Below are 12,642 nucleotides of genomic sequence, written 5' to 3' on the forward strand. Positions count from 1 at the left end.
TGTGTAATAGTGTTTTTACTTCTTTTGTTCAGACGCGTACTTTAGTTTGATTTGAACAACCAAAACCTTTTAAATTCTGTTTGTTTGTAAATATTAGGGTTATATAATTATAAAATATAGTTTTTCAAAACGAAATGGTCTCTTAATGTGCGTGCTACGTAATCGCAATGTGAGTGCTACGAGAGTCGTAGCAAACACGTAGCAATTTCGTAGCCTCGTAGCACTAATGGGTTCTAATAAAAAATACCAAAATAGAAGTTTCATCCAATGATCATTTCTTGCCAAAATGATTATATTTAAAATATGGCAATGTATTCTAGCGAACGGCATTTGAGGCGACGAAATACGCCCACACTAAGTTCACAAGATCAGAAACGAAAAGGTCATTCTCTAACTATACGATGTAAAGTTCAAACGTCATTTGGGAGGAGGGGGGATCCATCAAAAGCTAAAAAGCATTGATGATACACATTTGTTGATTTTTAATCTCTTATAAGTGCTTACAGACACGAGCAACGTTCGTTGCTGTCGCATTATCCATAATTTATGATTCGATTTTAATCGATTGTTTACAGAAATTACATTCGATAAAATGTCGTCTAAGGTTATTCCAAGACATGAAAAATAGTGATATTTTTTAGGTTTAAGATATCGTTGAATTTTATACTTAGATTGAGGTTACACGTTCTCCTAAGTGCTATAAATAAAAAGAGTGAAATAAAAAATCGTTTTCGATTAAATAATTCTGTACTCGTAACAGGCTAAAACTATGGCTGATTTATGTTTAATCTTACCCCTAATAAACCTTTAAGAAAATAGCGTATTCCTTTTTTAAAGATCGGCAACGCACTTGTGACCCCTCTGGTGTTGCTGGTGTCCATGAGCGGCGCGGATCGCTTACCATCAAGTCAGCTCGTTGGACGCCTATTTTTATATAAAAAAACAAACCATTTTTATAATAACCTTTTATATATGTACTACTACTAGACTGTGTATAGGTTTTCTAATTGGTTCCATGCAGCACTTACACCTTGAACCATTTCACAAAGTACGTGACAATTACATAACATGCTAGAATAACACCTCTACCTCTACCTTACCCCTCTGGGACAACAAGCGCGCTGGTATTATGTATTATGTAACAATATTCAACGCAATTCGATGCAAGGTCGCAAATTTGGAATAAATTTACTTTTTATGGTCCATCTTTCTAATAAACAATCGTAGCTATATTTCATCTCATATCGGAGGGTTGAGAGTGTTCTCTTAGGTACATAGGGCAATATTATATACAACCTTTATATTGCTTATTTAATACAAAAAATATACACAAATAAACGTTTATTGGCTCACAGCGTAACTTCACAATGGCTGTGTACAACTAGTAATAATGCTTTATAAAGAATTAAATTACAAATGTGTGTCGTAACTGCGAGGACACAGGTGATATTTTTGTATATTTTTTTCCAATGTTGTTAGTTCGGTAATGGAGCCTATTACCAAACCTCTAAACTAGTATGCAGGCCTTTCTTCATAATTCATGGAAATGTATACTTTAGTATAATTCATGCTCGACCGGAGTGATACCACGGCCTCACAGAAAACCGACGTGAAATAATGCTTGCATTGTGTAAGTGAGGTTACCGGAGCCAATTACCGCCTTTCCCAATCTTAGATTCCCCAACAACCCTTAGATTCCTAACACTCAAAACGTCAGCAATGCACTTGTAACGCCTATGCTATTTTGTGTGTCCATGTGCGGAGCTGATTTCTTACCATCAGGTTATCCGTCTGTTTACCGGTTTATACCATAACAAAATAAGAAAAAAATTTGCACATAAGAAACATAATAGACACTACATTCAATAAAATCTTACATCCTGAAATAGAAATTAAATTCTAATAATACATTAACGACAATATAATTTGTTACAACATCAAAACTAATAAAACATATAAACTTTAACCATAATTCAATGCTAACAACGAACAGCAAATCAACAAGAAATACCAATTTTTACCTTCAGTAGTCTGTTTTTCTACTTTACAAGCAATAATTCACTTAAAGTTTGTCCCTAGTTGGCTCAATCTTCCACGCTCGTTGCTTGCAAGTTAACCTATAGTTTTCCACTCAACTCCTCGAGAATTTTTCCAGTTAAGCGGCAACCGCAGATGACGACTAATAACATTTTGTTGACAACCCGCCACCGTGCGACAAGGATGGCACTCTGCGGTATTTGTATAGAGATGATAATACTCTGTTATTTTCTTTTTGATATTTTTGAGGATAAAACACGTTGATTTGTATTGGTTTTGTAGTCTTTACCTTCAATTGTACAGACAGATTTTTCAATGAGATAATCAATGATTAAGTTTGTTTAATTGAAGTCATAAGCGTTTGGGTGTATCGGTTTGAAGTTTTGTGTTTAATTGATTGTCTAATAGCGATGACGATTTAAGCTCCTTAAAAATAGAATGTTAAAGATGATTTTTGAAAACATGTGTAAGGTGTGCAAATAATTATAATGTTTTATTTTAGGTAAAATATGCTTTGGACTCCTGTTTTTTTATGTTAATCCCAATGTGTACGTGCACAAATGCAGGTGTATGTTCGTTAACAGAATATGAAAATGTTGGATCATTTTCTCGTAATGGTTCGATATATTGACTCATCTTTTTTGCTAATAACGAAAGAAAATTATCTACGAAGAGCTATAAATACATTTTTCATTTAAATATTATTTTTGAATCATCAGCTCTATAAACTGCCGCCCACCGCCATCATGTTTGGGGTTGAGAGCGTCGGTATAAGGGACCGCGCGGCGCCCCAACACTCATTCGCGTTTCGTGCCGCGACCTGAACAGTCGGGCGCTGTCCGATTTTCGACCATCACTGCGACCGCGCGCGTATGTATCATCAAAGTTCCTTATTTAAAAATCTCCATCAAAATTCTATCTCCAAAGTTTTAATTGAAAAAGTTCCTTTCTTCACTATTTTTAGATTTATTCCGAAAAAGTTCTAAGTTTGATTTTTATTTCTTTTTTCCGTGGAGGTGCGTAAGTGTTCGTGTGTTGTGTGTGGCGTATTCGGTGAGTCGAAGTTTGAGTTTCGAATTGGTGGACGACAGCTTTCGGATAGATTGGTGGGTTTGTTCCATTTTCAGATTTTCTTGGAATTCATATTTTTGGCGTAACGACGTGAGTTTTACATCGAATTTTTCGGTTTTTAGCCGAAGCTACTTCGTTACGGATAAGTCAAACACAATCAGCCTAATAACTTCAATATTTTCCCTCGAAAATCGAATTCGGGCCGTGTTTGACAGGAGTCCTTTTAATTTACATCGCCAAGCGTGATATGCAAATAAGTAAAAAAATTAAATTGAGCATTCAGATACGAATTTCATGCATTCGAATGAGTTTCTCGTCGTTTTCAGTCTTCGATTGGATTCTGAATTGTTTTACAGAAATATTTACATTGCCGGTGAAAGCGTTCGCTATTTCAGCGGAACGTGGGTTAATTGATTATTTCGTGATCTAATTAACTGAATGGACTTGTGTTTTACTGTCTGAACAGTTTTATATCCTTGTCTCTTCACGATATTGGATCGATCCGACATTTAGTAACATAACTTCTACGTATACACGATTGGATCAAATGTAAAGTAAAAATGGAAATGTTATAGTTTGGCAAGAGATCAAAATCACCTTTTTTGGCAATAACGATGTAAGGTTCTTGGCAGCGAAATTGTTTTGCTAACTAAATATCGAGGTTTATCCTCGTCTGTTATAATATTGATTGAAAATGGAAATTGGTCGTGAAACTATGTCTCATGATGAATTGGAGTTAAGGTTAGAAGTTTGGATGTTAATCATGAGTTTAATTATTTGTTAATTAAGAACAGTTGTTTGTTATGGGTCGCGGGAAACTATAAATTTTAGAGCTTTAATGGGTATGAAAATATCATATTGTGTGATCTAATTTAATTTAAGCAAAATCACATGTGTTCCAACAACGTTACATATAGTAAAGAAGACGGAAAACATTTATTAAAACTTAAATTTTAATGTAAATTCTAAAAATAAAATCTTTGGCTGTTGATAAAACATAAATAAAAATATTTGAGAACTTTATTTTTTTATAAGGCACTAGCAAACCCGGCGAACTCCGTTTCGCCACCAATAATTTTCCTTGTTTTCCTGCTTTTCTCTTGATTTTTTTCCTGAATTTTCTTTGCTATAAACCTCACGGAGACCTTTCCAACGAATGCAAAACCGTGGAAATCGGTTCGTGCGTTTTGAAGTTATAGCGTCAGGAAGGAAAACCCGACTTATTTTTATATAATAGATTAATATTGATTCTTCTTTTGATTGCTACATAGACAATGTTATGTGTATCTGGAAATTGTTACAAATTGTAAAGCTAAGTATTTAGACAAAATTAAACAACATACCTTCACGCATTTATAGAAAAGGGTCTTGACAGAGGGACGGCCAATGAAGTGATTCTGTAGAACCCTTTTACCTTTCGACGTATGGACCCCTAAAAGGACTTTAGGTACATTATAATTTTGGACCGCTTCGTTCAAATTAATCCCAATTCAATACTCGCTTCTGATACATCCCTAATCAAAGGTACAACCGATGATAAAATGATATATAATTTTGCAAAGATTTTGAGACAGAAGTGAGAAATGAAAATAGACCATACGTAGTTAAAGTTAGATGTCATTTTAGAAAGTTTTAGGATAAACGAAATTAAGTTAAAATTACAAGATCAGGCGATGCGGTCTACCTAGCGGGTTTACTAGGACTCCGACTCGAAAAGCAGGAGTAGGAACGAGTTGGTATTTAGTCAGTAAGAGTCTGACACTCCCTCTCGCCTCGGCCAAGGCTGGAGAAGTAATTGGATGATTTTTCCTCAAAAAAAGGCTCGCCTAACCTATGGTGGGAGAAGTCATTGAATGATTTCCCCTTACAAAAAAGGCTCTTTTATATTACGATAGTTTAATCTTTACACATTGGTTACAAAGGTATTACTCGTATTATAAATCACAGAATATCTCAAACCTGGCTTTTATCTATTAGACATTGAGTTAGGTTATACAAATCTAAAATTGTCGGACTAAGAATTAAATTCAGGAGCAATGTACCACAGCGTTAATTCATTTAAAATGGCTGGGTACACCGTAAATCGTATGTGACAAATGATTTTAGTCGGTGCCTGTACACCGTAATCTGGTTAAACACATAGGGGTCGTCAATTCGATTCCGACGTGCTACTTCCTATTGAATTATCCGAGCAAAGCCGATTCACGGGAGTACCATTTCATGACTGAAAATAGGATCCTTCAGCAGTAATTATTTGATGCGGGTCTCTCTATTTTGCTGAGCTTGGATGAAATAGATCCATGCTTAGTTTTATTTGAAAGATAGAAATAGGAGTGAAGAGTGTTAGATTCATAGACAGACAGATATTTTAGGAAAGGTTAGATAAGTATGCTATATTTACTTACGCTTTGTTTTTACATCTCTAGGTAAGCATTTTACTTGTAAAATAGTTATCAGTGTTCTATAAGAGTAGAGCAAAATAGAAATTTCATTTTAAGAATTAAAAATAAAACTGAAATTGGACACAAACATCGTTAGAGATTATGTATCTTTTGCGTCTTTTACTGCCAATTACAATAACAGGTCTTAATCCAACATTTTTGGATTGTTCTTCATTTTTGACAAAACTCTATAGAACTAACGTTAAAAATCGATCTTTATCAAGCAGTAAGACTCAAGAGCACAAATACAAATACACATAATACACGTCTGCACCCAACCATTCTGTAAATGACTTAATATAACAGTAACAAGTCATACATAAGTTACAGTTTGACTTTACAATAACTGATACTTATAATAACAATGTTGCCTTCAGGATTACACTGAAACATTAGTATTCAGGACTAATACAAGATTTATTGTTTGGTTTGAACTTGGTGTCGTAACGTAATTTATGTATTTCAGGAGACGTATTTCAGGCACTGAACAGATTAATCCTTCAGCAATACTGAGACGTTTTACTAATGACTGATTTACCTGAAATGGTTTGTGTAACAGGAGATTGATATATTGGACATGCTTTAGGATTTAGGAGGAAAATTTCTTATGAAAGTGCCATTGTCAGAGTGACTTTTCGAGCTATATGTACTTTCTAAGCATATTTAGAAAACACTGACAAATGGTGAAGGAAAATATCGTGAGGAAACCTGGGCTTATAATTGCCCCATATAAAGATTTTCTCCTGTGTCGTGGGTGCGTTTACGTATTTATATACAAGTACACATGGCACCCAGACCCGAAACAACAGTTTGTGGATAACATAAAGAATTGCTCCGTTAGGGAATAGAACATGTTGAATACCAGCCAGTTAGCCTAGCTACCGGGTCAACCGTGCAATTGATCAGTGAACCGTGAAATGATTGATTGATAGAATATTGTCTAAACATAAATATTCTATCTTAAAACCTCATATCTTAAAAGTATCTTGTCGACTAACATAAAAAAGTATTTGATACAAAATCTTGAAATATTTTATTCACAAACAAGACCCCAAGTGTCGTTCCCTCAATTTTAAAATGAACTGCGAAATCGCTCCTTGACCTCGAAACGACCTCAAGAAAAAATGTAGCTACAATTTTAGGACCAAAGAAAAAGGAAATTTAATTTTGTTGTTATTCAATCTTAAGTCCTAAACATTTCTTTCCAAGTTTTACCAACATAGATTCATTTTTTTTCAATGTATAAAATAATAAATTGCTTTAAAATTGAGCTATCTTTAATGTTGTATCATACATAACGCAATGTATGTTATAACTATCACAGAGATGAAATTACAGCAGTACACACATCTACATCTTGTGAGGTTGGCTTTAGTTCCACCAGAGATGTGCTATTTAGCTATGCTACGAATATGAATAGCTATGCTGAGAAACTATCTGACCGTTTTCACTGATACTAAGCTATGTAGCTGTGCGAGGAAGATGCGCAGCTCGACTATGCGATGTATTCATAGTAGGAAAGCCATCCATAGCACTCGCGCATAGCAAACATCCATAGCACGTATCTTTGCATATAAAAAACCTAGCTTAGCTGAGTCCGTTTCCACAAGTGTTAAGCTAAGTGTACCGATGACTATGACTGGTGGACGCATCTACAGGAACGCACCCTAATCCCTGAGTTTACTTAGTCTAAGCTAACCTTAGACCTTACACTCTAGTTTATGTAGTAACATACATAATATCTACCGAAGATAACAGTCAACAATCTTATCAGTAGAAATCGATTTTTGTTTATCTATACAACATCTAGAGCTACAACAAATAAGTAATTATGAAACCTAACGCACTTTCAACAGGGTTCAAAATTGTAAAGCACTATCAGAGCTTTCGCTCGCTTCTGGCTCATCGCGGAAGCCAGAAGAATAACAATAAGAGTAATCCATTTTCCTATGTTGACTTTTGCTGAGAGATACCAGGAAAGGTCGGCCGGCGGCGCCGGTTGTATTAAACGGGTCTTGAGCCCACGGCTTCTGAGACACAACTCTGGGACCCATGGCATGCTTTGAATTCGTGATCGTGGAGAAGTTAGCCTTATGGGGACATATCATCATTGTGCGCGTATTACGTTTATGATATGGGAATGGATGTATGATGATGGTAATACGTTGAAGTGGTTTAAAATAGAGATGTAGTCATGGAATTTTTGACGATAGTAATAATTTTTATGGTATAATCCGGTAAGCGAGTTGACGGATCACCGGTATATGGTAAGTAATTGCCGACGCCCATGGATACTCAAAACACCAGAGGCGTCACTTGTAACGCCGTTGTCGGTTTTTTGGGTATTGGGGAATTTAAGGGTTGTTGGGGTAACGGGGATTGGGAAGATTAGGAGGGGGTAACCTCACTCCGGTAACCGCACTTACACAACGAAATATAACGCAAGGGTTGTTTCACGTCGGTTTTCTCTGAGGCCGTGGTATCATTATAATTTTAATAAATAATTAAATCAACAATTTTTATTAAGATAAGTATTAAAAACATTCGGATTCGGAAAGATTGAGGAGAAACAGCAACATCGGCTAGTCGGCAACCGTAACATGTGAAAAAGGCCTAAATTTTTCAACAATTAATTCAATTCAACTAGAGAAATTTCTTGATCACATAGTGAATACAAAATGACACATTTTATAGACAAGTTAACTAAGAATACTTATACAACTTAGTATGTAAATCTAACAGAATCCCTGAATGATATCCATATACTTTTATCCTAGCACTGGAATACGATAGAACGCAGAACTTTTATCATGGAACCGCCATCGCAAATGTTTGCAAACATTTCGTCGGATTTAGATGGAAATGGCTTCAATAGGAGATTTTCACAGCACTTCAATCCTGCCAAACGATAAAAAGCTTTAAGTTCCGTGGAGTAACAACACTTTTTCATTGATAACATCTCGATTTAGAACCAAGTAACGACATTAGAAACGTGTGTTATTCTAAAATCGGCTATCAACGCGACAAAGAGTATTTATGTAGGTATTTCTATGTCATTGTAATAGAGTTGGGTTTTTCAGATATTTTAGGAAAACGGCGGTTTTTATGTGCCTAATAATACCTACGTATTTGATAAAGTATTTTGCAATAGGGTAATAACAGTACCCTTAGAATGAGATTGCTTTGCGTTTAAAGTAATCGAAATGCGAGTGCGTTCGGCGCTCTGATTGGCCGGCTCGAATTAACTAACAAATCTCGTTTCGATACATTTCCTTATACTCACAGTCAGTTACATTCACAGTCAGTCAGTCACAGATAGTAATATTTGGTTATTCTACATCAATTCGATGACAGATAAAAGCGTCTAATATTAAAAATAACTTTACCATTTTAGAACTGTGTGAACAAATCCATCGTTAACGAAAGATCCACACAAAAAATAACTGCAATTAAATTATTATTTATTGACTATTTACATTACCCGATATCGTATAACCGACTTCCATGTACTGTTTGTGTTTATATAATACTGTCATTTCCTCATTAACCTTAGCACGCACACAGAGAATATTAAGTTATATGTACGTCCTATTGTCTGGTAGTTCACGGGAATCCGACAGTACTGTCAACGTATCTGTGTCATCGGATCAGATGATATGAAAACGCTTATACTATTTTACTTTCTCTGAATCTAACGCCTTAGGGTATTGGCATCATCCGGAACTGCGGACTACCTAGCGGGTTTACCGGGGCTCCGGCTCAAAAAGCAGGAGTAGGAACGGGGTGGTTTTTAGTCAGTAAGAGTCTGACACTCCCTCTTGCTTCGCTCAAGGTGGCAAGTCATTAGAAGATTTTGCCTCCTCAAAAAAGGGTGTTGGTATAAAGAAACAGATCCCTACAGAGGGACAAATTTTAATAGGCGCAGGTATAATAACCCTTCAATAGTCTTTTCACTCACTTATAAAGAAGTAAGTACTCTAACTCCTATATCTTTATAAGATCGATCAGTACAGATCCGTACAGATTAGTCTGTACCGGAAACCTGTATCTTGATGTACGCACTTATATCACATAACACTCAATGGCTGTTGATCTCTCTACCACATCGTCAAAATTTAATTACATCACCAAAACTTCATATTTGCTTGTAAATAAACAGAAACAAATTACAGGAAACCAAGTGTTTGTCAATATTTGGATGCCCTCGTAATTGAGTTTGACTAAACTCCTAAATGAGATTATCCTGCCAATCGTATCCGGGAGACATGGTTATGTATACACCTACGCTTATTGTTGTGTATTTGTGGTTAGAATACGTAATGGTATATACATTGGTAGATGAATCGCAACCGCTGAACAATTCGAGGTTTCAAGGTCATTCCCCTGTTTGAGTTAATTAATGTAAAGTTTTCTTCTTGATGGGTGATACTTTTGAATTCTTATTGGAGGTCCATGCCAAAGTATTCATTTCGGTACTTGCATTGTATTTATATATTTGTAACGGCTTAATCACGATCACTCGTGTATTAAGCTAAGCAATACTGGTCATGAATGTGAGTCAAAAGTTTTTCTTAAGGGGGAAAACATCTACTGACTTCTCCCACATTGGGCGAGGCGAGATGGATCGTCAGACTCTTAATGATTCGCAGCTTCGGTCCTAGTATAGCTTGAAACTAGTCGAGTCCCTCATCAAATAATTACGTAAGCAAGCCGTTGAACATAATTAGTTTTAGATCTCAGCTATGATCGTCCCACTGCAGGGCAAAGGCCTCCCTACCCTGCTTCCACTCCTCTCTGTTTAAAGCTTTTTGTGGCCAATTCTTGTCATAGATGTCGAGTTCGTCCCGCCATCTCCTTTTGGGCCTGTTGAACATAATATTTTTTTAATAAAAATATTCTTTATCAATTCTTTACGGCAACCGAACCCAACCAAAGCCTTTACAGCGAATATGTAGCAAAAAATATATGTACGATGTATGATCATAAAATAGCCTCAAGACAAAGTCCAATAATATCACAATACAAACGTAGGAGTCTTGTATTTCCCCAGGGCACGGCCAATGTTTTGTCGGTTATATAATAACTACCTTATAAATAGCTAGAGCCTAATCTCTATCCTAGATTACGTATCTGAGTTTCCTAATGGATACACCAAATAATCAGCCTCTGTGGTAGACTGATCACAATTGCGAATTAATCGTCGAAAAAAGTTTGGCACGTTTGATTACGGAGTCGGGTGAAGTATTGTTGGGGTAATTCGCATTTAGTACAGATTTAGCATTGATTGTATGTGTAGCAATAGATTTTTTATTAAATGACTTTCAAAACCAATGAAAAATTGATGCTAGAAGTAGCATCCATTTTATGCCTTTATCTTCAAAGGAAGATAAAAAAAAGGGAATAAAAGGTATTATTATTATAGCCTTTATTAACAATCGTCTATGACTTATACAAAATACGAAGCCTAATATTTCTAAGTACCAAAATTTATTATTAGTAATCTGATTATTTGACACCGGTCACAAATTGTTTTGCGTTACCGCAAAGGCCTCCCCTAGAGCGATAGATGCTTTCTTATCCTGAGGCCTTTGTTTCCAAGTTATCAAGTTACTAGTAATAAAAGGTATAATACTATGTTAATAAATGCGCAAATGAATATCAGATCAACGAAGCTATCGAGTCAAAGTTCTTCAATACCAACATAAAGCCAGTATCTGAACAAATATTGGACAAACTTTTGTTCAAATGTTCGCGCCGCCGGGGCCAGTTAATTGACATGAAAATGAGCTGGCTTTGTCTGTAACTCGTTAGAATAACAGAAGGCTTCACGTTGTTTTACGGAAGTTCAACTTTATCTCAAACAGTTTGTAATAGCCCAGTAACGAGTTTAACTTCTGATTTTAATGAGAAGTGACTGCTTTTCGGTTCTATGTGCTCTTGCGTATTCATACATGTTACAATTTTACAAACAAGAGTAGATATAGACACATGCCGCGGATGTAGTAAGAACCAACTAAAGGACTTTTAGCATAGACTGGGCGATAGGGCTAATAAACCTGAATCTTTTGAACTATAATCACTAACTATACTCCAAGCCAAGCATGAAATGACATATACCCTACTCACTAAGAATCGAATGAAACCGGCGTGAGACGACGCGCGGTGTTCCACAGGGTTCGGTTTTGGGGCCGGTCTTGTTTATGGTTACGGCTGGGTGCTGCGTACCGACCTTCTGAACGGCGTTTGCATTATCTGTTACGCCGACAACATGCTGAAAAAAAGCAAGCATGGAATTGATACGCAAATCTTTTTTATTGATGTAGAAGAAGCCCATTGTATACTAGTGAACTTTCACGTTTGGTCTTTCGTTGAGTTTTCATAATTGCTTATTTTTCATCGTTTTTTTTTTGGAACACTCCTCTTACTTGTTAAAAACGAGAATACGAGGTGGGTGGGAATTCTCAGCATTAAATTTAGACAAATAATATTTTCATTCAATTCATCGTCATATCAGCCACAAAACATTCAACGCCGAATAATGACCGCCAATGACTTCCAGAAGTTAGAAACGTTCATTTTGATTAATCTGTTATAATAATAGGCAGTCTGGAATGGTATTTGGTGAATCCCAATGGGCTTGATCCAAATTAAAATGATTAGCTAAACACCATTACTAGTAAATAGTGTGTATATTTTTAAAACTCTTTAGCCTACTCTTTGGGGATTATACAGACATAATTTAATGTAATGTCATCCTTACTAATACTATAAATGCGAGTATTCGTTTGTTTAGTCTTTTTTACCTTCCACCATCGTTACAACCAGACAGACTGCAAGGCGCCACCGCGTTTTTCGCACGAAAAATCTTGAGGAAACATGGGCTTATAATTTTCAATTATCAGTTTGAAATCGCCAACCCGCAATGAGCAAGCGCAGTGATTAATATCAGCAGTGGCCACTTATAGGATGTTGATATGAAGTGATGTGATCTTGTATCGTAATATCTATAAACCTCTGTTATACAAAATCTAAATTATAATATTCTTATTATATTACCGCCCTAAGAATACAATTCATAATAAATCCAATTTAC

The 12,642-nt window shown here is 35.8% G+C and overlaps 1 protein-coding gene across 2 annotated transcripts in view; it reads left to right on the plus strand.

The window, feature by feature from the left end:
• Positions 1-2,798: 2,798 nt before the first annotated feature.
• LOC118271314 (U8-agatoxin-Ao1a) overlaps positions 2,799-12,642 on the plus strand; it is a 68,054-nt gene continuing 58,210 nt past the window's right edge. Inside the window, exon 1 of one of the 2 annotated variants that reach the window (XM_035587365.2) lies at positions 2,799-2,907. The gene's annotated coding sequence lies outside the window, so the exon portion shown is untranslated. The remainder of the gene's footprint in view (positions 2,908-12,642) is intronic. The other variant, XM_035587366.2, reaches the window with a different exon arrangement.

Source organism: Spodoptera frugiperda, chromosome 9 (genome assembly GCF_023101765.2).
Source record: "Spodoptera frugiperda isolate SF20-4 chromosome 9, AGI-APGP_CSIRO_Sfru_2.0, whole genome shotgun sequence".
Lineage (NCBI taxonomy): Eukaryota > Metazoa > Arthropoda > Insecta > Lepidoptera > Noctuidae > Spodoptera > Spodoptera frugiperda.